This window comes from Bufo bufo, chromosome 4 (assembly GCF_905171765.1).
Source record: "Bufo bufo chromosome 4, aBufBuf1.1, whole genome shotgun sequence".
NCBI lineage: Eukaryota > Metazoa > Chordata > Amphibia > Anura > Bufonidae > Bufo > Bufo bufo.
In genome coordinates, this window is record NC_053392.1 from 244,966,203 (window position 1) to 244,988,994 (window position 22,792).

The window sequence follows — 22,792 nt, forward strand, 5'->3', positions numbered from 1 at the left end:
CCTCATGATGCCATCTATTTTGTGAAGTGCACCAGTCCCTCCTGCAGCAGAACAACCCCACAACGTGATGCTGCCACCTCCGTGTTTCACAGTTGGCATGATAGTATTCTTATGCTTCCAAGCTTCTCCCTTTTTCCTCCAAATGTAACGATGGTCATTATGTCCAAAAAGATCCATTTTAGTTTCGTCAGACCACAGGACATGTCTCCAAAAATGTAGATCTTTGTTCCTGTATGCATTTTTAAACATTAATCTGACTTTTTTATGTTTCACTGTGGATATTGACACAATCTTAACAGCTTCCACCATCATCTTCACAAGGTCTTTTGCTTTTGTTCTTGGGTTGATATGCATATGTCTGACCAAAGCACGTTCATCTCTGGGACACAGAACCCGTCTCCTTTCTGAGTGGTATGATGGCTGGACTTTCCCATCTTGTTTGTACTTGCGTATAATTGTTTGTACAGATGAACGAAGCACCTTCAGGTATCTTGAAATTGCACCCAAAGTTGAGCCAGACTTGTGCAAGTCCACAATTCTCTTCCTGATATCTTGGCTGATTTCTTTAGACTTTCCCATGATGCCACACATAGAAGCAGTGTGTTTCAGGTGTGCATTTAAATACATCCACAGCTGTGTCTCTAAATAACTCAGATGTTGCCAACAAACCTAACAGAAGCTTCCAAACACATGACATCATCATATGGGCAGTCCAGAATTGTTTAAAGGCATAGTAATCTTAGTGGATGTAAACTTTTAACATTGTAGAAAGTAAAATGCCTTAAAACATTCTCTCTCTCATTATTCTGGCATTTGGCAAATAATAATAATTATGGTAATCCTAATTGACCAAAAACAGGAATTGTTTATTCTGATTTCATGTCAAATATTGAGAATAACTTGCATATGTGTCTTTTTATATAGTGTATGTAAACTTAAAATTAGGGTGTTTCATTTTGTAATGGAAAAAAATAAAATGTCAACTTTTTGCAGACTTTACTTACGCCCTGAGTCTCAGTGATGTAATAGATATATATGCCATTTCAAGAAGATTGGATATTTAGAGGTTGCACACTTTGATTAGTTTTGTAAAAGTAGGCAAAAAATAAATTTTTTCAATGTTAATTACTTTTCATGGGAAAACTAGAACTTTGAACGATGCAATCCCTTCTTTTGTTAGCTTGGTGACGACTTTTCTGTGATGCTCGACTACCCTCAACAAGAATTGTTTTTGTTGTTCGTCCCTGACCGATTTGTTAAACTTTTTTTATCAGAGCAATTCCTCTTTCTGTGGTATTATTGACAACCTTAAGAGCGTTCACATGGCTTCTTAGAGAATCACGGCAGTATTCTGTCACTTTGTGGATCCCAAACAATTCAAAGAAAGTCTTTGTTTTATTAGTAACAAAATGGCTCAGGTCTTTTCCTTCAAAAATGGCTGACAAAATGTGCAACCCGTTTCATTCCTTTCAATTCTTGTTGAGGAATATTCAACTGTTTAGTGAAGAGGACAATTTTAAGTGCATATATTGCCTTTGCCATCCACCTTGCTTGATGCATAGCCCCTGGGATCCTGAAACTGAAGTCATTTTTAGACCAACCTCCTAGCTACAGGAGTGAGAGTAGTAATAAAAGTGATCAATGTGTGCAACCCCTAAATATTATCCAATCTTCTTGAAATTTGGCATATATATCTTTTACATCACTGAGACTTGGGCGTATGCAAAGTGATATGAAAATCACATCTTTGGAAAAATGAAAATCCCTACTGTATATATATTGTAAGGTGGCATCAGGCAAAGTGTTAAATGTCATATATATTCCACCTAGGTTTCTCACCTATATATGGTGACGGGCTCCATTCCTGGCCCTGGAACAATTTACTGTGCAGCCACTTGATTAATGCAGCTGGGCTGAGGCCAACTTAAACACCTAGGCTGCATTATGTGGGAGAGAGCCAAACAGGGTAGTTGCTCTGTGTGAGCAGAAGGTACTGGTTGCCGTTACTTGTTTTATTTAGTACAGTCAGGTACATTACTGTCTAACTAGTGCTCAGACGAGCAGGAGTTTCTTTATGTTATGTTTTCTTTTTGAACCGTGCATCCTGTACATGTGCTGCCTGTTTACGCTGACAATAAATGCCGGAAAGGACTGCGCTTAGAAACCTTAAAGTCTGTCTGGGTCTCTATAGCATTGGACTTGCTCGGAACAGTGAGCTAAATAGAAAAGACCACACATGGTGGAGGATGCGCGCAGATCCTTAAATTGACAGTACTCTTAACCACTTCACGACCGCCCATTGACTATAAACGTCCTTGGGCCGGTAATCGTGCATCTACAGAGCGGGGGGCCTGCTGTCAGTGACAGCAGGGCAACCCAGAGAGAAGGGTTCCTGGGTGTCCCTGCCTTTCAGATCGCTGGATACACAGCTCTCAACGAGCGCTGTGTATACAGATCAGGAAGCGATATGCCGCTACCTGTCCCGGGCCAGCGGTTATGTGATCGCCGGGGCGGGTGAGTGCAAGAACTGTTGGGTCTTCCATAGACCTTGATCAGCCCTGCACTGAGGCTGTACAGCGCTGTATTATGCTGTACAGCCTCTCTGGTGGGTGTATTTCCACACCCAATGGCCATTTCCAGTATGTTGTCCTTCCGTTTGGCTTACATGGTGCCCCAGCCACTTTCCAGAGGCTGATGGACCCTATTTTACAGTCTCACCAAGGGTATGCAGCTGCCTATTTAGATAATGTGGTTGTTTTAAGTTCAGACTGGGAGTCCCATCTGGCAAAAGTCCAAGTGGTTCTGGACTCAATTTTGGAAGCTGGTTTAACCGCGAATCCCCAAAAAATGTACCATAGGCCTATTAGAAGCTTATTACCCAGGCTACAACATTGGGCGAGGCGTCATCAAGTCTCAAATTGACAAAATTGAGGCTATTAAAAACTGGCCTCGACTGGTATACAAAAAGCAGGTCAAAGCCTTCTTAGGGATAGCTGGATATTATAGAAGGTTTGTACCAAATTTTGCCACAATAGCAGCTCCTCACACTGATCTTACCAAAGGGTCCAAATCCACCATGGTAAAATGGAGTGAGACGGGAGAGCAAGCGTTTCAAAGGTTGAAAGAGGTCTTGTGTAAAAGGCCAGTGTTGATCACTCCCAACTTCAGAAAATAATTTTTGGTTCAAGCAGATGCCTCAGATGTTGGGTTAAGTGCCGTCCTTTCTCATGTGGTTAATGGTGAGGAACATCCCATCATGTACCTTAGCAGAAAGTTATCCTCCACAGAAAAGAATTCTGCAATAATAGAAAGGGAATGCTTAGCCCTTAAGTGGGCCATTGAGTTCCTTAGGTATTATCTGCTGGGGAGACAATTTAGGATGATCACTGATCATTCGCCATTAAAATGGATGGCACAAAATAAAGAGAAGAATGCGAGAGTGACTCGGTGGTTTTTGGCATTGCAAGACTTCAAATTGTTTGTTGAGCATAGCGCAGGCTCGGAGCAAGGCAATGCGTACGCGTTGTCACGGGTCCACTGTCTAGGGGCACATGGTGCTCTTCCCCACAGGTCTGAGCAGAGGGGGAGGGTATGTAAAGTAGCAGCAGGTAAAGTGTTAAATGGCGTATATAGTACACCTAGGTTTCTCACCTATACATGGTGAGGGGCTCCGTTCCTAGCCCTGGAACAATTTATTCTGCAGCCACTTGATTAATGTAGCTAGGCTGAGGCCTACTTAAACACCGAGACTGCATTATGTGGGAGAGAGCCAAACAGGGTAGTTGCTTTGTGTGAGCAGAAGGTACAGGTTGCTGTTACTGTGTTTTATTTAGGACAGTCAGGTACGTTAATGTCTAGCTAGTGCTCAGACGAGCAGGCGTTTCTTTGTTATGTTTTATTTTTGAACTGTGCTACATGTGCTGCCTGTTTACGCTGACAATAAATGCGAGAAAGGACTGCACTTTAAACCTTAAAGTCTGTCTGGGTCTCGATAGCATTGGACTTGCTCGGACCAGTGAGCTAAATAGAAAGGTCCTATATATATATATATATATATATATATATATATATATATATATATATATTGTAGAAAAGTCCATATTACAGTACAGACCAAAAGTTTGGACACACCTTCTCATTCAAAGAGTTTTCTTTATTTTCATGACTATGAAGGCATCAAAACTATAAATTAACACATGTGGAATTATATACATAACAAACAAGTGTGAAACAACTGAAAATATGTCATATTCTAGGTTCTTCAAAGTAGCCACCTTTTGCTTTGATTACTGCTTTGCACACTCTTGGCATTCTCTTGATGAGCTTCAAGAGGTAGTCCCCTGAAATGGTCTTCCAACAGTCTAGAAGGAGTTCCCAGAGATGCTTAGCACTTGTTGGCCCTTTTGCCTTCACTCTGCGGTCCAGCTCACCCCAAACCATCTCGATTGGGTTCAGGTCCGGTGACTGTGGAGGCCAGGTCATCTGGTGCAGCAACCCATCACTCTCCTTCATGGTCAAATAGCCCTTGCTTTCAAAGTTTTCCCAATTTTTCGGCTGACTGACTGACCTTCATTTCTTAAAGTAATTATGGCCACTCGTTTTTCTTTACTTAGCTGCTTTTTTCTTGCCATAATACAAATTCTAACAGTCTATTCAGTAGGACTATCAGCTGTGTATCCACCTGACTTCTCCTCAACGCAACTGATGGTCCCAACCCCATTTATAAGGCAAGAAATCCCACTTATTAAACCTGACCGGGCACACCTGTGAAGTGAAAACCATTTCAGGGGACTACCTCTTGAAGCTCATCAAGAGAATGCCAAGAGTGTGCAAAGCAGTAATCAAAGCAAAAGGTGGCTACTTTGAAGAACCTAGAATATGACATATTTTCAGTTGTTTCACACTTGTTTGTTATGTTTATAATTCCACATGTGTTAATTCATAGTTTTGATGCCTTCAGTGTGAATCTACAATTTTCATAGTCATGAAAATAAAGAAAACTCTTTGAATGAGAAGGTGTGTCCAAACTTTTGGTCTGTACTATATATAGTGGGGTTTCGCTCTGGTAGATAGGGTAAGCGGTCGCAGTACAGAGGCAAAATACAAGTTCTTAACTCAAAAAGTCAGTGTTTATTCACACTTAAGGCAATTGCACAAAACAGGATGCAACTTTGCAGTCTTGGTGTTAATTCACACACAATGGAAAGTTCATATAACACAAGTCACTTGGCTGGCAGTTCTGCCTCCAGTAGTCCACAGCAGGCTTTAGGGGGGGCCTGTTTCCCCAGCGTGCGGCTCTCAGCCCTCCAGCACGGCACAAAGCTTCAGATCCCAAAAACTGAGACCTCTCTGCTGAGCCCAGCTGCCTATTTAAGTGCAGCCAGGTGCTGCCAAAATCCAGACTGGTACTTAAACTCCGGTCCGGTATTTGACCTCACCTGGCTGGAAACCAGCCCAGCCGGACATGCTAGGAGGAAGGTACCTGCCTTGCCAGACACAACCCCTCACTGTGTCACATACCCCCCTTCCCTTTGTTCAACCCTGAGGGGTGGACACACGCCAGACAATGCACCTGGGATAGGGCATCTGCGTTTCCCTGCAACCGGCCTGCTCTGTGTTCTACCGAGAACTTAAAGTTCTGCAGAGACAAAAAACATCTGGTGACCCGGGCATTCCTGTCTTTGGCCTGGCTCATTCATTTGAGAGGGGAGTGGTCGGTCACCAGGCGGAACTTTCTCCCCAACAAATAGTAGCAGAGAGACTCGAGTGCCGACTTGATAGCCAGGCACTCTCTCTCCACTATACTGTACCTGGTTTTGGCTGAGGTGAGCTTAGGAAGACAATGGGATGCTCCTCCCCGTTGACTTCCTGAGACAGTACAGCACCGAGGCCTACTTCGAGGCATCCGTTTGTACCACAAACTTCCTCTTAAAGTCGAGTGTCACCAAAACTGGTGACCCACACAGGGCTGACTTCCGGCCGATCATCCCAGCGAACCATCACAGATTTTCGTCCCTTCATTTTCGTCCCTTCAAGAGTAGCAAAGTAGGGAACAAACTTCATGTAATAGCCCACCATTCCCAGGAATTACTTTATTTGCTAGTGGTAGAAGGATGGGGCGAATTCTGTATCGCCTCTATTTTGCTCACTTGGGGTTTGATGACTCCGCGCCCAATGACATACCCCAGGTACTTAGTCTCTTCTCTTCTGAATGGAATACACTACAGCCTGCACTTTGGGTAGATGACTTTCCCAGTCAGTACTGTGGATGACAATATCGTCCAGGTAAGCCAAAGCGTACCGACGATGTGGACGAAGCACAATGTCCATTAGTTGCTGAAAAGTGGCGGGGGCGCCATGCAGACCAAAGGGTAAAACCTTATATTGATACAGCCCTTCAGGCGTGATAAAGGCAGTTTTCTCTTTGGCAGCCTCCGTTAAGGGCACCTGCCAGTACCCTTTCATGAGGTCCAAAACTGAAAAATACTGGGCTTGTCCTAACCTCTCGATGAGCTCATCCACCCAGGGCATGGGATACGCATCGAACTTGGAAACCTCGTTAAGTTTTCGAAAGTCGTTACAAAACCGCAATGTCCCGTCTGGCTTGAGTATCAATACTATAGGACTGGCCCACTCACTTTTTGACGCCTCAATGACGTCTAGCTGCAACATTAGCTGCACCTCCTCCAATATGGCTTGTCGCCGAGCCTCGGGTACCCGGTATGGTTTTAATCAGACTTTTGCCTGAGGCTCAGTGACAATGTCATGCTGCATTATGGAAGTGCGTCCAGGAGGTAAGAACACATCCGTGTTCCGACTAACGAACTCCCTGGCCTCCTGAGTCTGTTTTCAGAGGAGAGGCTGTAATTTTTACTGTGGCAGCCTCCTCTCTTGCATCAGACAGAGGGGCCGGTACCTCTTCTCCCAAAAACCCGGCTGCTCGCTGTCTTCTGTACAGGTTTCCCTATCTTTTCACGGTTAGAGTAAATTCACATGGTAGACCTGCTCTGGCTTTCGCCGCCTTGGCTGGTGTACCGTAGTTTACATCTCCAATTTTCTTGAGTACCAGGAACTTACTGTCCACGGTCGGCACCAGAACCGAAACCCGATCATCCGGGTTAAAGATCCAGACCCGAGCCTGCCGATTATAGACCCGACTCTGGGATCACTGAGCAGCCTCCATATGCTCCCTAACAAGAAGCAACACTGTCTCTATCCGATCTTGCATCTGGGTAACCTACTCAATGACACTTTTATGTGGAGTGGGTTGTTGTTCCCATGCCTCTTTGGCCACGTCGCCAGTTCGAAGGGCGAGAACCCAGTAGAGGCCTGGGGTACTTCTCGCACTGCGAACATGAGATAGGGTAGAAAGAGGTCCCAGTCCTTCCCATCTTTAGACACTACCTTTTTCAACATATTTTTTAATGTTTGGTTAAACCGATCTACCCGACCGTTCGTTTGCGGATGGTAAACGGACGTCCGTAGTTGTTTTATGTGCAGCAACTTAGAGTTCCCTCATCACCTTGGACACAAAATGGCTACCTTGGTCGGTCAGAACCTCTTTAGGTAGTCCTACTCGGGAAAACATCTCCATTAACTCCTTAGCTATGAGTTTGGCCGAGGTATGTCGCAGTGGCGCCGCCTCCGGGTACCGATGACTAAGCGGGCGCAGTACAGAGGCAAAATACAAGTTAACTCAAAACGTCAGTCTTTATTCACACTTGAGGCAATTGCACAAAACAGCACGTAACTTTGCAGTCTTGGTGTTAATTCACACACAATGGAAAGTTCACATAACACAAGACACCTTGCTGGCAGTTCTGCCTCCAGTAGTCCACAGCAGGCTTTAGGGGGGCCTGTTTCCCTAGCGTGCGGCTCTCAGCCCTCCAGCACGGCACAAAGCTTCAAATCCCTAAAACAGAGACCTCTCTGCTGAGCCCAGCTGCCTATTTAAGTGCAGCCAGGTGCTGCAAAAACCCGGACCGACACTTAAACTCTGGTCCGGTATTTGACCTCATCTGGCTGGAAACCAGCCCAGCTGCACATGCTGGGAGGAAAATACCTGCCTTGCTAGACACAACACCTCACTGTGTCACAATATATGTATTGTGAGAAGGGCATGGTTTGGGAGAATCGATATCTGCTTTTGAAATAGTTAAACTGTGGAACTGAAAGGATAAGCAGGGTTGATAGCCTGTTTTGTCTATGTTAGCCATAGCTAACATAGACAGATTGTAAAATATGTACTGGGACCTGCTTATACTGGAGTAAGTGAGGTTGGCAGTGGAAGGCTCACTCCACCCGGGCTTCGGTGCTGGGCTTCCATAGCACATGGGTCATTAGGGCCTAATTTAAAGCTCATTGTAGAGCTGAGCAGTGTGGCCATACCTGGAGAAGCTGACTATTGATGACAGAAGGTATTGCATGTGCCCCCCAATACTTACCCTTTGTACGTACCTGTGGGCCGAGTAGCCGGTCCCACATATAGTCAGTAGTGATGTCCGGTTCATGAACGAATCGTTCATTTGAATCGATTCAGTTAAGTGAACCGGAGGAGTCGATTCACTTGAATGATCCGATCCGTTTGAAACGGCTCTCAGTCACAGCACACTGACACTGCAGACAGAGACGCTCACCTTACGCTGGCAGCAGGAGCCTGAGGGAGGGACTGGGAGGAGTCAGTAATATGATCTTAGAGTGGAAGAGCTGCTTCTGCCAGCCCCACCCCTCCCCGCCCACCAACCAATCACCGACCAGAGCTGAGGGGGCGAGGCAAGCACAGCACACTAGCAGCTCTGACTCGAGTCCTCTGAGTAGTACAGGGTCAGGGAGTCTAAATGAATCGAATGAGTCAAAAGAATCTAAAGATCCGACTCAGTTAGTGACTCATTCGATTCATTGAGTTAAAAGAGCCGAGAGTCAGACTGTAGAACAGTTTACATTACACTGAGGCTGTGGCTCTTGTTGCAGCAGTGATGAGGAGCAGAGAGATAAGAGAAGGGACAGATGACACAGAGTTTAGATTACAGGTTGAATTAAATTAACCCTTTAGAATCAAATTGGCTTCTCAGGAGATATATATGTTAAAGGCATCTCATTCAGTAGCTATATAACTAAGGGTGGGTTCACATGAGATGCCTTTAACATATATATCTCCTGAGAAGCCAATTTGATTCTAAAGGGTTAATTTAATTCAACCTGTAATCTAAACTCTGTGTCATCTGTCACTTCTCTTATCTCTCTGCTCCTGTCCCTTAATCTTATCACTGCTGCAACAAGAGCCGACAGCCTCAGTGTAATGTAAACTGTTCTACAGTCTGACTCTCGGCTCTTTTAACTCAATGAATCGAATGAGTCACTAACTGAGTCGGATCTTTAGATTCTTTTGACTCATTCGATTCATTTAGACTCCCTGACCCTGTACTACTCAGAGGACTCGAGTCAGAGCTGCTAGTGTGCTGTGCTTGCCTCGCCCCCTCAGCTCTGGTCGGTGATTGGCTGGTGGGCGGGAAGGGGTGGGGCTGGCACTTGCGAGTCAGCTCAGCAGTCTGACTCACTAAGTGAACCGAAGATCCGATTCATGAATCGGTTCATTTGAATGAGCTGATTCAAATGAACCGATTCACCTAAAAGATCCGAACTTACCATCACTAATAGTCAGGGACTGTCTTGTTGTATTAGCTACTGGCTCAGCCAGCAGGGTTTTGTTTGTTTAAGCCAATTTGTTAAGGCTATGCTGTTTGAATATCTAAGTGTGAAATGAAAACACTTAAATTGAACTTTATCCTGTCTGTGTCCCTGCTTCCTGCACAGCTACCAAGTATCAGCTCGCCTCCCCCCCACAATATATATATATATATATATATATATATAGTTGTGTTCAAAATTATTCAACCCCCAATGCTGTGAAGGGTTTTAGGGAATTTAGTGTACATTTGTAATTGTGTTCAGAATGAAATCTTACAAGGACTTTTTAAAGAACCAAATGCAACTAAAATGACATAATTTTTTTTTGTAATACAGTATTAAATGTTTTTTTTTTTTGTGATTTCTTCATTGACACAATTATTCAACCCCTTAAAGACTACCACTCTTAAGAACATAGGTTCATTGAAGTGTTTTCGATCAGGTATTGAAAACACCTGTGGATGTCAAGGAGCAGCAATCAAGCATAAGCACCAATTAGGCAGATTTAAAAGGACTGTGATACTCAGCTCCTTCTAGACATTTACTGGTGTGTTTACAAACATGGTGAAGTCAAGAGAATGGTCCAGGAAGACAAGAGAAGAGGTGATTTCTCTTCACAGGAAGGGCAATGGCTATAAGAAGATTGCAAAGATGTTAAACATACCAAGAGACAGCATAGGAAGCATCATTCGCAAATTCAAGGCAAAGGGCACTGTTGAAACGCTACCTGGTCGTGGCAGAAAGAAGATGCTGACTTCGACTGCTGTGCGCTACCTGAAGCGCAAAGTGGAGAAAAGTCCCCGTGTGACTGCTGAGGAACTGAAAAAAGATTTGTCAGATGTGGGTACTGAAGTTTCAGCTCAGACAATAAGGCGCACACTGCGTAATGAAGGCCTCCATGCCAGAACTCCCAGGCGCACCCCCTTGCTGTCTCCAAAGAATAAGAAGAGTCGACTGCAGTATGCCAATAGTCATGTGGACAAACCACAAAAGTTTTCTGTGGACTGATGAAACAAAATTGGAACTGTTTGGGCCCATGGATCAACGCTATGTTTGGAGGAGGAAGAACAAGGCCTATGAAGAAAAGAACACCTTGCCTACTGTGAAGCATGGCGGGGGGTCAATCATGCTTTGGGGCTGTTTTGCTTCTACAGGTACAGGGAAGCTTCATCGTGTGCAAGGTACCATGAATTCTCTTCAGTACCAGGAGATATTGGATGAAAATGTGATGCAGTCCGTCACAAACCTGAGGCTTGGGAGACGTTGGACCTTTCAACAGGACAATGATCCCAAGCATACCTCCAAGTCCACTAGAGCATGGTTGCAGATTAAAGGCTGGAACATTTTGAAGTGGCCATCGCAGTCATCAGACTTAAATCCGATTGAGAACCTCTGGTGGGACTTAAAGAAAGCAGTTGCAGCGCGCAAGCCTAAGAATGTGACTGAACTGGAGGCTTTTGCCCATGAAGAATGGGCGAAGATACCCGTAGATCGCTGCAAGAAACTTGTGTCAAGCTATGCTTCACGTTTGAAAGCTGTTATAACTGGAAAAGGATGTTGTACTAAGTACTAAGATTGAATGTCACTTGGGGGTTGAATAAAACTGATAATGATGTGAGCACAGAAAAAACATTTGTGGTTATATCATTATAAAAACCAATGTCAAACTGGCCAAAACACTCAATTTCAGTGGAGGTTGAATCATTTTGAACACAACTGTATGTGTGTGTATATATATATATATATATATATATATATATGTATATGACGGGAAACCGGATAGCACTCCAGATAAAAAAAATTGTGGTTTATTCACCCATGTGGTGTAGGCAACGTTTCAGCTCATACAAAGAGCCTTTTTCAAGCAATGAACACAAGTGCAATATGGGGTATATATAGCCCAACCCCTACATACAATTATCAATAAAACAATTACATCAATCAACATGTTGTGCATAAAAAAGATTGTTAAATCTGCATAAAATATCCAATATACATATACAGTGCATATGGTCCGTGTGGGGACCTACCCATATACAACTAAAGTGCATACATAATAACGATCTTGTAAAATTCAAGAAAAAGTGCACTATTTAAAGGGTTGAACATTGACTTAGGGCTCTTCCACACCAGCGGATGCCGTGCGTGGAATCCGCTGCATGAAAGAGTGCCAAGCCCTGCTCCGGACAGCAGACACGGAGCATTAACATGATTGATAATGCTCTGTGCCTCTCTGTGACTTTTTTACTACAAAATCACGGTGACAACTTTATCTCACTGATAGAAGACAGTTGCAGAGTAGCACAAAAGGACCTCCTGACCAATCCGGAATGCACCAGCCGCAATAGGACCACCGATCCACAGCAGTCCCACGAGCAATAGTAGATAGCAAAAAGGTTCACAGCAGCATGTCCGGTGTGACTGTTTATTGGGAACCAAGAGTGCACACACAAAAGGATACGACGTTTCGGCTACGCAGTAGCCTTTATCAAGTATATGATAAAAAATTATAAAATATACTTGATAAAGGCTACTGCGTAGCCGAAACATTGTATCCTTTTGTGTGTGCACTCTTGGTTCCCAATAAACAGTCACACTGGACATGCTGCTGTGAACCTTTTTTCTATCAACTTTATCTCACTGTGATTTTGTAGTAAAAAGGTCACAGAGAGGCACGGAGCATTATCAATCATGTTAATGCTCCGTGTCTCTGCTGTCTGGAGAAGGGCTTGGCTGTCTTTCACACAGCGGATTCCACGCATCGCATCCTTTTGTGTGAAAGAGCCCTTAGGGTTCATTCACACGTCCGCAGGAATGGGTCTGCATCCGTTCCACAATTTTGAGTAAGGGGTGCGGACCCATTTATTTCAGTGGGGCCGCAAAAGATTCGGACATCACACAATTTGTGGACTGCAAAACACTTGCGGACATCTGAATGGACCCTTATAGCATAGCTGCCTTACATCTGGTGGCATCAACGGCAGAGCTTGTTAAGAGCTCATTTGCATCCCTTTCTTTAAAGGGTGATATGTGCTGTGCAGGCATTGATGCAGCACATAAAGCGTGATGGGGAGATTTGTTTAAGAGAGGGTTTTTACATCAGTCTTTATAATCTCCTGCACTGATGAGTATGCAACAAATTTATGACTAGGCGGAGGTCTCGTCATAAATTAGGCGTATCCTCCGGCTTTCCGTGCAGCAGAATAAAATCTATGGCCGCTCAGAGCTGCCATAGATTTCTTCTCTTTGTTTGCAAAGAGGCACAAATGAAGTTAAATGTGGCGGACCTGCTGGCCCAGCCCTCGCTACGATTCCTTTTTAGAAAGTGGCAAAGGCAGCGCAAGTGACATTTAAAAACTTACAACTTTTTTACACCAAAAAAGGTGCAGGGAGATGATACTGTAAATCTCACCTGATGGGTTTCTACTTTCTGCCCAATCTGTTTGTAATGGGACATCCTTTTTCTTTTTTCCCCTGTGAAGAAATTCTGAATTTTAGCTGTGTATTTGTGTTTCAATAGATCACTAAAATGGAACTTACATAATTTATAGTAAATATACCTGATTTACTCTTGCTTGGCTGTCCCCCAGCCCCATTCACCCTCCCACCCCTGGCTATGGGTCAGTGTTTGCAGAGTACGGCTCTATCACAGTCTATGCTCATCATTTACTTTTGACAGCCAAGAATCGATTACCTAGATCAGTGATGTTCAGGCAGGGTGTCCTGACAACCTAGTGGTCACACTGTCTGCTGCTGAGGAAATATATAATGGGGATATTTAAAGGGCTAAAGAAAACAAAGCTGAAAAATATTGCTGGAATGGAACAGAAAGGCAAAATGAAATGGAATATCTCAAATCAGCAGCTGGGTTCAGAGAGAGAATCTTTATTGAAAAAAAATGCTAATGTAAGAAACTGTATTATATTACTGTCTTGCTGCATTTAGCACATTTAGATTTTTTATTTCTTTGATTGTATTTTTATTGTAATGCTTGTAATAGAAATAAATAAACCCTTGTGTACCTGCCGGTGAATGTGAACAATTCTTTTATACTGACAGAAACCTCACATGTGAATATCATAGCTCTGAAAGACACACTGCTCTGTATTACTGCTGCAAACATTATGACCTACTTAGTTATTGGGAGATATATATATATATATGAGTATAATGGAAACCAGCACTCTACATCTGGCGATAACGCTTTAAAGAGCAATGTACACAGGTAGGGTGGTAAAAATGCGTATTTATTTATAATCTATGTCAATAATATAGGGGAGGATCGATTAAAGGGGTAATAGTGATAATAATAATAAAAGTGGAGATAAAAATTGAAAAAGTAAAAAATTGAAAATAAAAATAAAAGATTGCAAATTGCAGAGGTGGGGGTGCGCAATGACAAATTGCAGAGATGGTGGATGCAAAAAATGGAACAATACAGTGGTCGTCTGATGGTGATTTCCACCTTCAATTAGTTCAATAGTTCATTGGCACCCTGGTGGGTGAGTATCCATTATAAGCAGTTTGCAATAAAAAATGTCTATAAAATGTTGCAGCGGAAAAATGCAATGTTTCCCTGTTTAGGGATTGCTGGCCGGACACTGTTGTTGGTCACAGTAGAAGGATAACAAAAAGTCGGGTGCTGCACCTGGTGTGGCATCCCACACACTGAGAAGGGCTGCACCCTGACTGTGGTTTACCTTCTTTGTGAGGTACGAGTGTCCCGGCTGCTGGAGCGTCCTTGCTGCGCTCTGTGATGGCTGTTCCCGGTCTTTGGCGTTCCACGTGGGTGTGACATCACTTGTCTGGTGTCTCACGTGTCTTTGCTGTATTCGATTTGTGAATATTCGCAGAGCGATCTTTTTCGATCCAAAAATTTGGGTAAAATCGATTATGTGGAAGCACTTCCAAGGTAATGTGTTTAGCGGGTTTGTGGGGAAGTCACCAAACGCGTTTCGAAGGTCTTAGCTGCCTTCTTTATCAGTGGTAGCCCGCTGACTGCCGTTGTGTTACCTTTTATACCCTGTTTGTGGATCTATCGAAGACCTGGACTGGATCCGATTTTTGTAATCCGAACTTTTAGGTGCGATGGTTTTATTGAAAATCTGGATATGTCCGATTTTTTTGGATCCGATTTTTGGATCCGATTTTTTTGGAGCCGGTTTTTAAATAAAATCGGATGAGATCCGATTTTGGGATTGTCTCTTATACTCGCCAACTGCATTGGATGTATTACCTGAGTTGGATTTCACTGTTTTGATTTGAGGATCTCATGATGTCGGTTGTTATCTATCTTCATTTATTCTTTTTATTTTGTTTGGAGGGTTAATGTCAGTTGTTGTATTGCTGTACCAGTCTCTAGTTGGGGATTTTATAATTTTTTAATATTTGGTGAGAATTGTGCAGTTTTTGTCATTACTGCGGTACCGCTGCGTTTTTTTCTGCCGTTGGTGCGTTTTTTGTGATTGATTGTGTTTTTTGTTTTTTTCTGACATATTCCATGTGTTATGTGAGGTGGGTTGCGTTGTTGTGATTCTTTTTTGGGGTTATTTCTTCTTTGAGGTGAAGTTGGTGTGATGTGATCTGGGTAGTGATTAGGTGCTTTAATTTGTGTGTTGGCAGGGGGTGGTGTCTAATGGTGGCAATAGTGAGGGACATTTGTGAATAGTGCTTGTTCAGTTTGTTGGTGGTATTGGTGTATTTAGTGGTGTGCGTTATGAGATAATGTTAGGTATTTTTAATAATATTTGATGGAGGATCCCTCAATCTTTTCGGTGGTTTGTTGTCTTTTGTGATTTTCTGTTGGGGTCTGGTTTCTTGGATCCAATTTTGGATCCGATTTTTTGGGTCCGATTTTTGGGATCCAATTGTTAGATTGTGCGGTTCTTATCATTGTTAGGTGTTTTCAATATGTGATGGAGGACCCCTCAATGTTTTTGGTGGTTTGATGTCTTTTGTGATTTTTTGTTGGGGAATGATTTTTGGATCCAATTTTTCGGATCCGATTTTTTTGGATCCAATTTTTGGGAACTAATTTTTTTGAGATCCCGTTTTTTAGATTATGCGGTTCTTATCTTAGGTGTTTTCAATATTTGATGGCGGACCCCTAAATTTATTGGTGATTTTGTCTTTTTTTTTTTGGGGTCTGGTTTTTGGATCCAATTTTTGGGATCCAATTTTTAGGATCCAATTTTTGGATTGTGTGGTTTTTGTCAATATTGTAGTGCCGCTGCTTATTCTGAAGATGTTTCATGTCTTCAATGATTTCATGGAGGGCTCGCTGTTTTGGTGGTCTGTGTTGGTAGCGGGGTGGCGGCTGGTAGACAGCCGGACGCCTACCGCCAGTCGAACGGAGGCAGCCACTCCAGAGCTAGTTATAGAAAGCCGAATAATTTGAAGTCGGCGTTAACGCCTCCCGGTGTGAGTGTGTTGAACTCAAAGATGAACTTGGATTCGATGCGTGACATTTTGGCTATGTGGTTTCCTCCTCTCCAGTCTGTTTCTACTTTTTCTAGTGCTGCAAATGATAGTCCCGATGGGTCTTGGCTATGGTGTGTTTTGAAGTGTTTGGAGAGTGAGTGAGTTTCAAAACCTTTTTTAATATTGTTTATATGTTCTGATATTCGTTTTTTTTTAAGTTCTTTTTGTCCTACCGATGTATTGTTTTTTTTGCAGGGACAGGTGATGATGTAGATTAGGTTTGTGCTACTGCAAGTGAGGAATTCCTTTATTTCATATTCTAGTGTTGTGGTTGTGGACTGTACTTTCTCAGTTTTTTTATTGAACAAAGTAGTTTTACAGTTGGAGCATTGGTTGCACCTATAGAATCCTTTGAGTTTTTGCCATGTATTTATTGTGAGGTTTTGTTTCTTCTGTTGTATTTTGATGGATGAAGACAACGTCATCGATGTATCGTTTCCATAGCACCAGATTCGTCCCCAGCCGATGCTGTATATGTTCATCCTCCCATTGCGACATGAAGAGGTTTGCCTAGCTAGGGGCGAATCTGGTGCCCATGGCCGTGCCTCTAATCTGCAGATAGTAGACGGAGTTGAAGGAGAAGTAGTTGTGTCTCAGGATCAGTTCTACACCTTCAGCCATATAGCTGATTTGTTTAGAAATTCGTTGCTTTTTTCTAGCTGTATAGTCATAGCTTCAATGCCGTGTTTGTGGTCTATTATGGTGTAGAGGGACTGGACATCTAGGGTACCCAGGATCCAATTCGGGTTGTATTTTATGTTTTCCATCATTTTGATTAGGTAATGACTAGATTAAAGATAATTACGATCCCGGTTATTTAACCCCCTCCATATGCCTCTGACAATAGCGACCGCAGCATCTGAGCAGTTAGACAGAGGGAGAGGGCTCCCTCTAATTTGAGTTCTGTGGCAGAATTGCGGGGATCTGATTTCATGGTTGCTATGGCAGCTTAGGACCTTGTGACGGCTCCCAGGCCTGTAATAACAAACTGCCTGCTTTAAGCAGTATAGAGAAATCCCATAGACTGCAGTGGTATGCTATTGCGTCTATGGTACAAGCAAACTCAGGCTCAAGTCCCCTAAGGGGACTTAAAAGGAAAGTATGCCCTGTACACCAGAAACTAGTATAAAAAGATTTTAAACACCACTGTGCCTTAATTTAGGTGCAAGTGATGTTTCTACACCAACCTGCCACTTTCTGAAAAGGGGCAGTTGCGAAAGCCAGGGCGTGATGAGGATGGGATCAGTCCCAGCACATTCATCATTTGTGCTAGTTTACTGATATAAATGAGGATTGAAATCTACTGCAGCTACTGGTCTAGGCACTAGAACTGCTGAAGGATGTGCTTAATTTCTGTCAAATGATGAAAAACGCCCCCCACTGCTCCTAGAGGCTAATTAGCATATTATAAAAGTTTGTTTTTCTCCAATAAAGGCTCTAGACAGTGAGATGGCACTAATATAGTTATGTTCAGCTGACATTAGCACTTCACTAATGTCAGCCAGCTTAATACCCATTTTTCAGGTTACAGGAACCCTTTACACTTTAAACCTAACACTTTTGTCTAGAAATGTTACTCCAGTTTTTAGTTTTTTTTTACATCACCCCCTTAATGTAGTAATATTAAGTGATAAATCTGGAGTGAAACTACTGTAATTATTTGCACAAATAAGCCCAGAAAGTCACAGAAGATCTATTTTGCCGAATTTTGAAAACATAATCCCCCTCCCCAAAGGTGTTTTTTATTAGGTTTATCTTCTGCACTTTTTTGAAGCTTATTGCATGTTACATTAACATACTGTATATTTGTAAACTGCACTTTTTTATTCTGTTCTTGGACTGGATTGGTAAAGCACAGAGGGGGCATTAGGGCTCTTTCACACTTGCGTTCTTTTCTTCCGTCGTCGGGGCTCTATGCCGGAAGAATCCTGATCAGTTTTATTCTAATTCATTCTGAATGGAGAGAAATCCGTTCAAGATGCATCAGGATGTCTTCAGTTCCGGACCGGAAAGTTTTTTGGCCGGAGAAAATACCGCAGCATGCTGCGCTTTTTGCTCCGGCCAAAAATCCTGAACACTTGCCGCAAGGCCGGATCCGGAATTAATGCCCATTGAAAGGCATTAATCCGGATTCGGCCTTAAGCTAAACGTCGTTTCGGCACATTGCCGGATCCAACGTTTAGCTTTTTCTGAATGGTTACCATGGCTGCCGGGACGCTAAAGTCCTGGCAGCCATGGTAAAGTGTAGTGGGGAGCGGGAGAGCAGTATACTTACCGTCCGTGCGGCTCCCCGGGCGCCCCAGAGTGACGTCAGGGCGCCCCACGCGCATGGATGACGTGATCGCATGGACACGTCATCCATGCGCATGGGGCGCTCTGACGTCATTCTGGAGCGCCCCGGGAGCCGCACGGACTGTAAGTATACTGCTCCCCCGCTCCCCACTACTACTATGGCAACCAGGACTTTAATAGCGTCCTGGCTGCCATAGTAACACTGAACGCATTTTGAAGACGGATCCGTCTTCAAATGCTTTAAGTTCACTTGCGTTTTTCCGGATCCGGCGTGTAATTCCGGCAAATGGAGTACACGCCGGATCCGGACAACGCAAGTGTGAAAGAGCCCTTAATCAGATCAGATACGTCTGTTTTGTGGCTTAGAAATGTTGCAAATCATGTCGATTGTGCCGTTTTTTGCAACATGTTTTGTGACATTTTGTGTTCCTCACCACTTTTCACAGTGGTCCATGTTTAAGGGCTAAAGCAGAGATTAGACCTGGATTATGGCACATTTACTATGTGTGACTTTTGCAAATGTCTACACCAGACAACCCCCTGGTCTACTTTAACACATATAGGTGTGCATTCAAACCAAATATATATTAAGGTGCACCACTTCATAAATTTGGAACAGGCACACAAAGCAAAGCCAGACTTAAAACTCACACAAAAACAACCTCAAATGATTATTGTCCCCTTAATCATTAGAAGTCATTTTTGTAGTCTTTTTAAGCCTGATTAGCATTGAGTCAGGCATCTTCAGAAATCTATTTTGTCTGAAAATTTACCGCCAACAAACAGTATTCCCTGCCTTAGTGTACAAATCCCAAAGTACAGACTGCTGTCATGCACCTGTTTCTTAACATTTCCATTAATTTGCAAAAAATGTCTGTGCAGCTGTAAAACTGAAATATGTACATTGCAAGACATAAAAGAACAGTAAAAGGAAATGTGACTAGGGAATAAAGTATCAGAGTGTTACGTGTATTTCCAGCATATCATTTTGGATAGTAGTCTCCAATGTGTTTAGTCCTCCACATGTAAATATGCATTGAACTTATAAAACATGTCATTGATGTATACAGACTTTCATGACAATGTCACTTTCTTTCACACATTTTATTGTTTGCACCTCGGTTGCTAATTTTCTTTCAGTGGTCGACTCACCCCTTTTGGTGCAATTTACCTGTGCGAACAGATTGAGAAACTTGCCTTTTACATTTTGTAGCACTGACTATCCATTTTGCAGTGTACCTATTTTTCTGTGATGCCAGTGATTTACAAAAAAACTTGTACAACCATAAAAATGACAGATATGCCTGAAGCATAAAAGAACAATAAAGGTTAAAAAGCTATTGAAAAAAACTACATAAGATGTCACTCTATAACATGTCTTTCTATTATTCCTATACTATCAAGTTGTTAAAGTGATACAAGTTTATATAGAAATAAATTGTTTTGCTCATAGAGGCTACACACAGATTCAGCCCTACATTTAAGAGCATTTTCCACTGTAATATGTCTGTGAATGTAAGTCCTCTTTTGTCGATTTGCTAAAAAAAAATAATTCAAGGCCTTGTTTTCAAAAGGCAATTTTGGTACAGTTTTAATATCTGTATTTTAAGCCAAAATCAGGATTGGGTCCAACAAAATAGATATGAGTAGAATCATGGCACATTTTTTAAAATACCGCTACAGTTATTGATGCAGTTTTTGAGCCAAAGCCAAAAGTGTATCCAGTAGGAAGGAGAAGTATAAGTCCTTTATGTATATTTCCCAGTACTTTTGTATCCATGTATGCATGTGTTGTTATCACTGAGGATTTCACAGTGTTTTTTCACATCAACCTAATTTTCAAAAAAATTATACAACATATTGTACAGTAATGCATAAATGTTTGTGAAACCTTCAGAATTTTCTATATTTCTGCATAAATTTGACCTAAAACTACATCAGTTATCACCTGTCTTAACCTCTTCAGGACACAGGGCATACAGGTACGCCCTTATGTCCTGGTACCGCGGCGGGCGGTGATCGGAAGTCGGTGCCTGCTCAAATCATTGAGCAGGCACCTCGGCTAAATGCCCGGGGGGGTCCCGTGACCCCCCCATGTCGGCGATCGCCGCAACCCGCAGGTCAATTCAGACATTCGGTTTGCGGCTTTTACCTATTGCGGCGGCAGGCGTGCCATCAGGTCCCCATGCGGCTGTAGGGGGGACCCGATGGCATGGAAGGCAGCGCGATGTCTAAGGAAGGCATCGCGCTGCCCTCCTGTGACATGCCTGTGAGATCCAGCCCCCTGGATCTCACAGGCCGGAAGCTGTATGAGTAATGCACACAGTATTACTCATACAGCCAATGCATTCCAATACAGAAGTATTGGAATGCATTATAAAGGATTAGACCCCCAAAAGTTAAAGTCCCAAAGTGGGACAAAAAATTAAGTGAAAAAAAAAGTTGAAAAAATAAAGTTTCCCCCCCAAAAAAATTAAGTTTCAAGTAAAAAGAAACAAAAACGGCATTTTCCCCAAATAAAGTTAAAAAAAAATTGGTAAAAAATAGGGGGGAAAAAAAGTATACATATTAGGTATCGTCGCGTCCGTATCGACCGGCTCTATAAACATATCACATGACCTAACCCCTCAGATGAACACTGAAAAAAAATAAAAACTGTGCTAAATAAACAATTTTTTTGTCACATTACATCACAAAAAGTACAACAGCAAGCGATCAAAAAGGCGTTTGCCCACCAAAATAGTACCAATCTAACCGTCACCTCATCCGGCAAAAAATGAGCGCCTACCTGAGACAATCGCTCAAAAAATTAAAAACTATGACTCAGAATATGGAGACACTAAAACATCATTTTTTTTGTTTTTGTTATTGTGTAAAACTTACATAAATAAATAAAAAATATACATATTAGGGCTCTTTCACACCTGCGTTCTTTTCTTCCGGCATAGAGTTCCGTCGTCGGGGCTCTATGCCGGAAGAATCCTGATCAGTTTTATCCTAATGCATTCTGAATGGAGAGAAATCCGTTCAGGATGCATCAGGATGTCTTCAGTTCCGGAACGGAACGTTTTTTGGCCGGAGAAAATACCGCAGCATGCTGCGCTTTTTGCTCCGGCCAAAAATCCTGAACACTTGCCGCAAGGCCGGATCCGGAATTAATGCCCATTGAAAGGCATTGATCCGGATCCGGCCTTAAGCTAAACGTCGTTTCGGCGCATTGCCGGACCCGACATTTAGCTTTTTCAGAGTGGTTACCATGGCTGCCGGGACGCTAAAGTCCTGGCAGCCATGGTAAAGTGTAGTTGGGAGCGGGGGAGCAGTATACTTACTGTCCGTGCGGCTCCCGGGGCGCTTCAGAGTGACGTCAGGGCGCCCCAAGCGCATGGATCACGTGATCACATGGATCACGTCATCCATGCGCATGGGGCGCTCTGACGTCATTCTGGAGCGCCCTGGGAGCCGCACGGACTGTAAGTATACCGCTCCCCCGCTCCCCGCTCCTACTATGGCAGCCAGGACTTTAATAGCGTCCTGGGTGCCATAGTAACACTGAAAGCATTTTGAAGACGGCTCCGTCTTCAAATGCTTTCAGTAAACTTGCGTTTTTCCGGATCCGGCGGGCACCTCCGGCAACGGAAGTGCACGCCGGATCCCAACAACGCAAGTGTGAAAGAGGCCTTAGGTATCGCCGCGTCCATATCGACAGGCTCTATAAAAATTTCACATGACCTAACCCCTCAGATGAAAACCGTAAAAAATGTAAAATAGAAACTGTGCTAAATAAACAATTTTTTTGTCACCTTACATCACAAAAAGTGTAATAGCAAGCGATCAAAAAGTCACACGCACCCCAAAATAGTGCCAATAAAACAGACATCTCATCCCGCAAAAATCATACCCTACCCAAGGTAATCGCCCAAAAACTGAAAAAATTATGGCTCTCAGACTATGGAAACACTAAAACATGATTTATTTTGCATCAAAAATGAAATCATTGTGTAAAACTTACATAAAAAAAAAAAAAAGTATACATATTAGGTATCGCCGCGTCCGTGACAACCTGGTCTATAAAAATACCACATGATCTAACCTGTCAGATGAATGTTGTAAATAACAAAAAAAAAAACGGTGCCAAAACAGCTATTTCTTGTTATCTTGCCTCATAAAAAGTGTAATATAGAGCAACCAAAAATCATATGTACCCTAAACTAGTACCAACAAAACTTCCACCCTATCCCGTAGTTTCTAAAATGGGGTCACTTTTTTGGAGTTTCTACTCTAGGGGTGCATCAGGGCGGCTGCTTCAAACGTATGGCATTCCTTTCCTTCTGCG

General features: G+C 42.9%; 1 protein-coding gene across 1 annotated transcript in view; it reads left to right on the forward strand.

The window, feature by feature from the left end:
* The window catches only part of LOC120998011 (solute carrier family 12 member 9-like), a 384,693-nt gene that overhangs the window by 206,015 nt on the left and 155,886 nt on the right, over positions 1-22,792 (forward strand). The gene's annotated exons all lie outside the window — the stretch shown is intronic.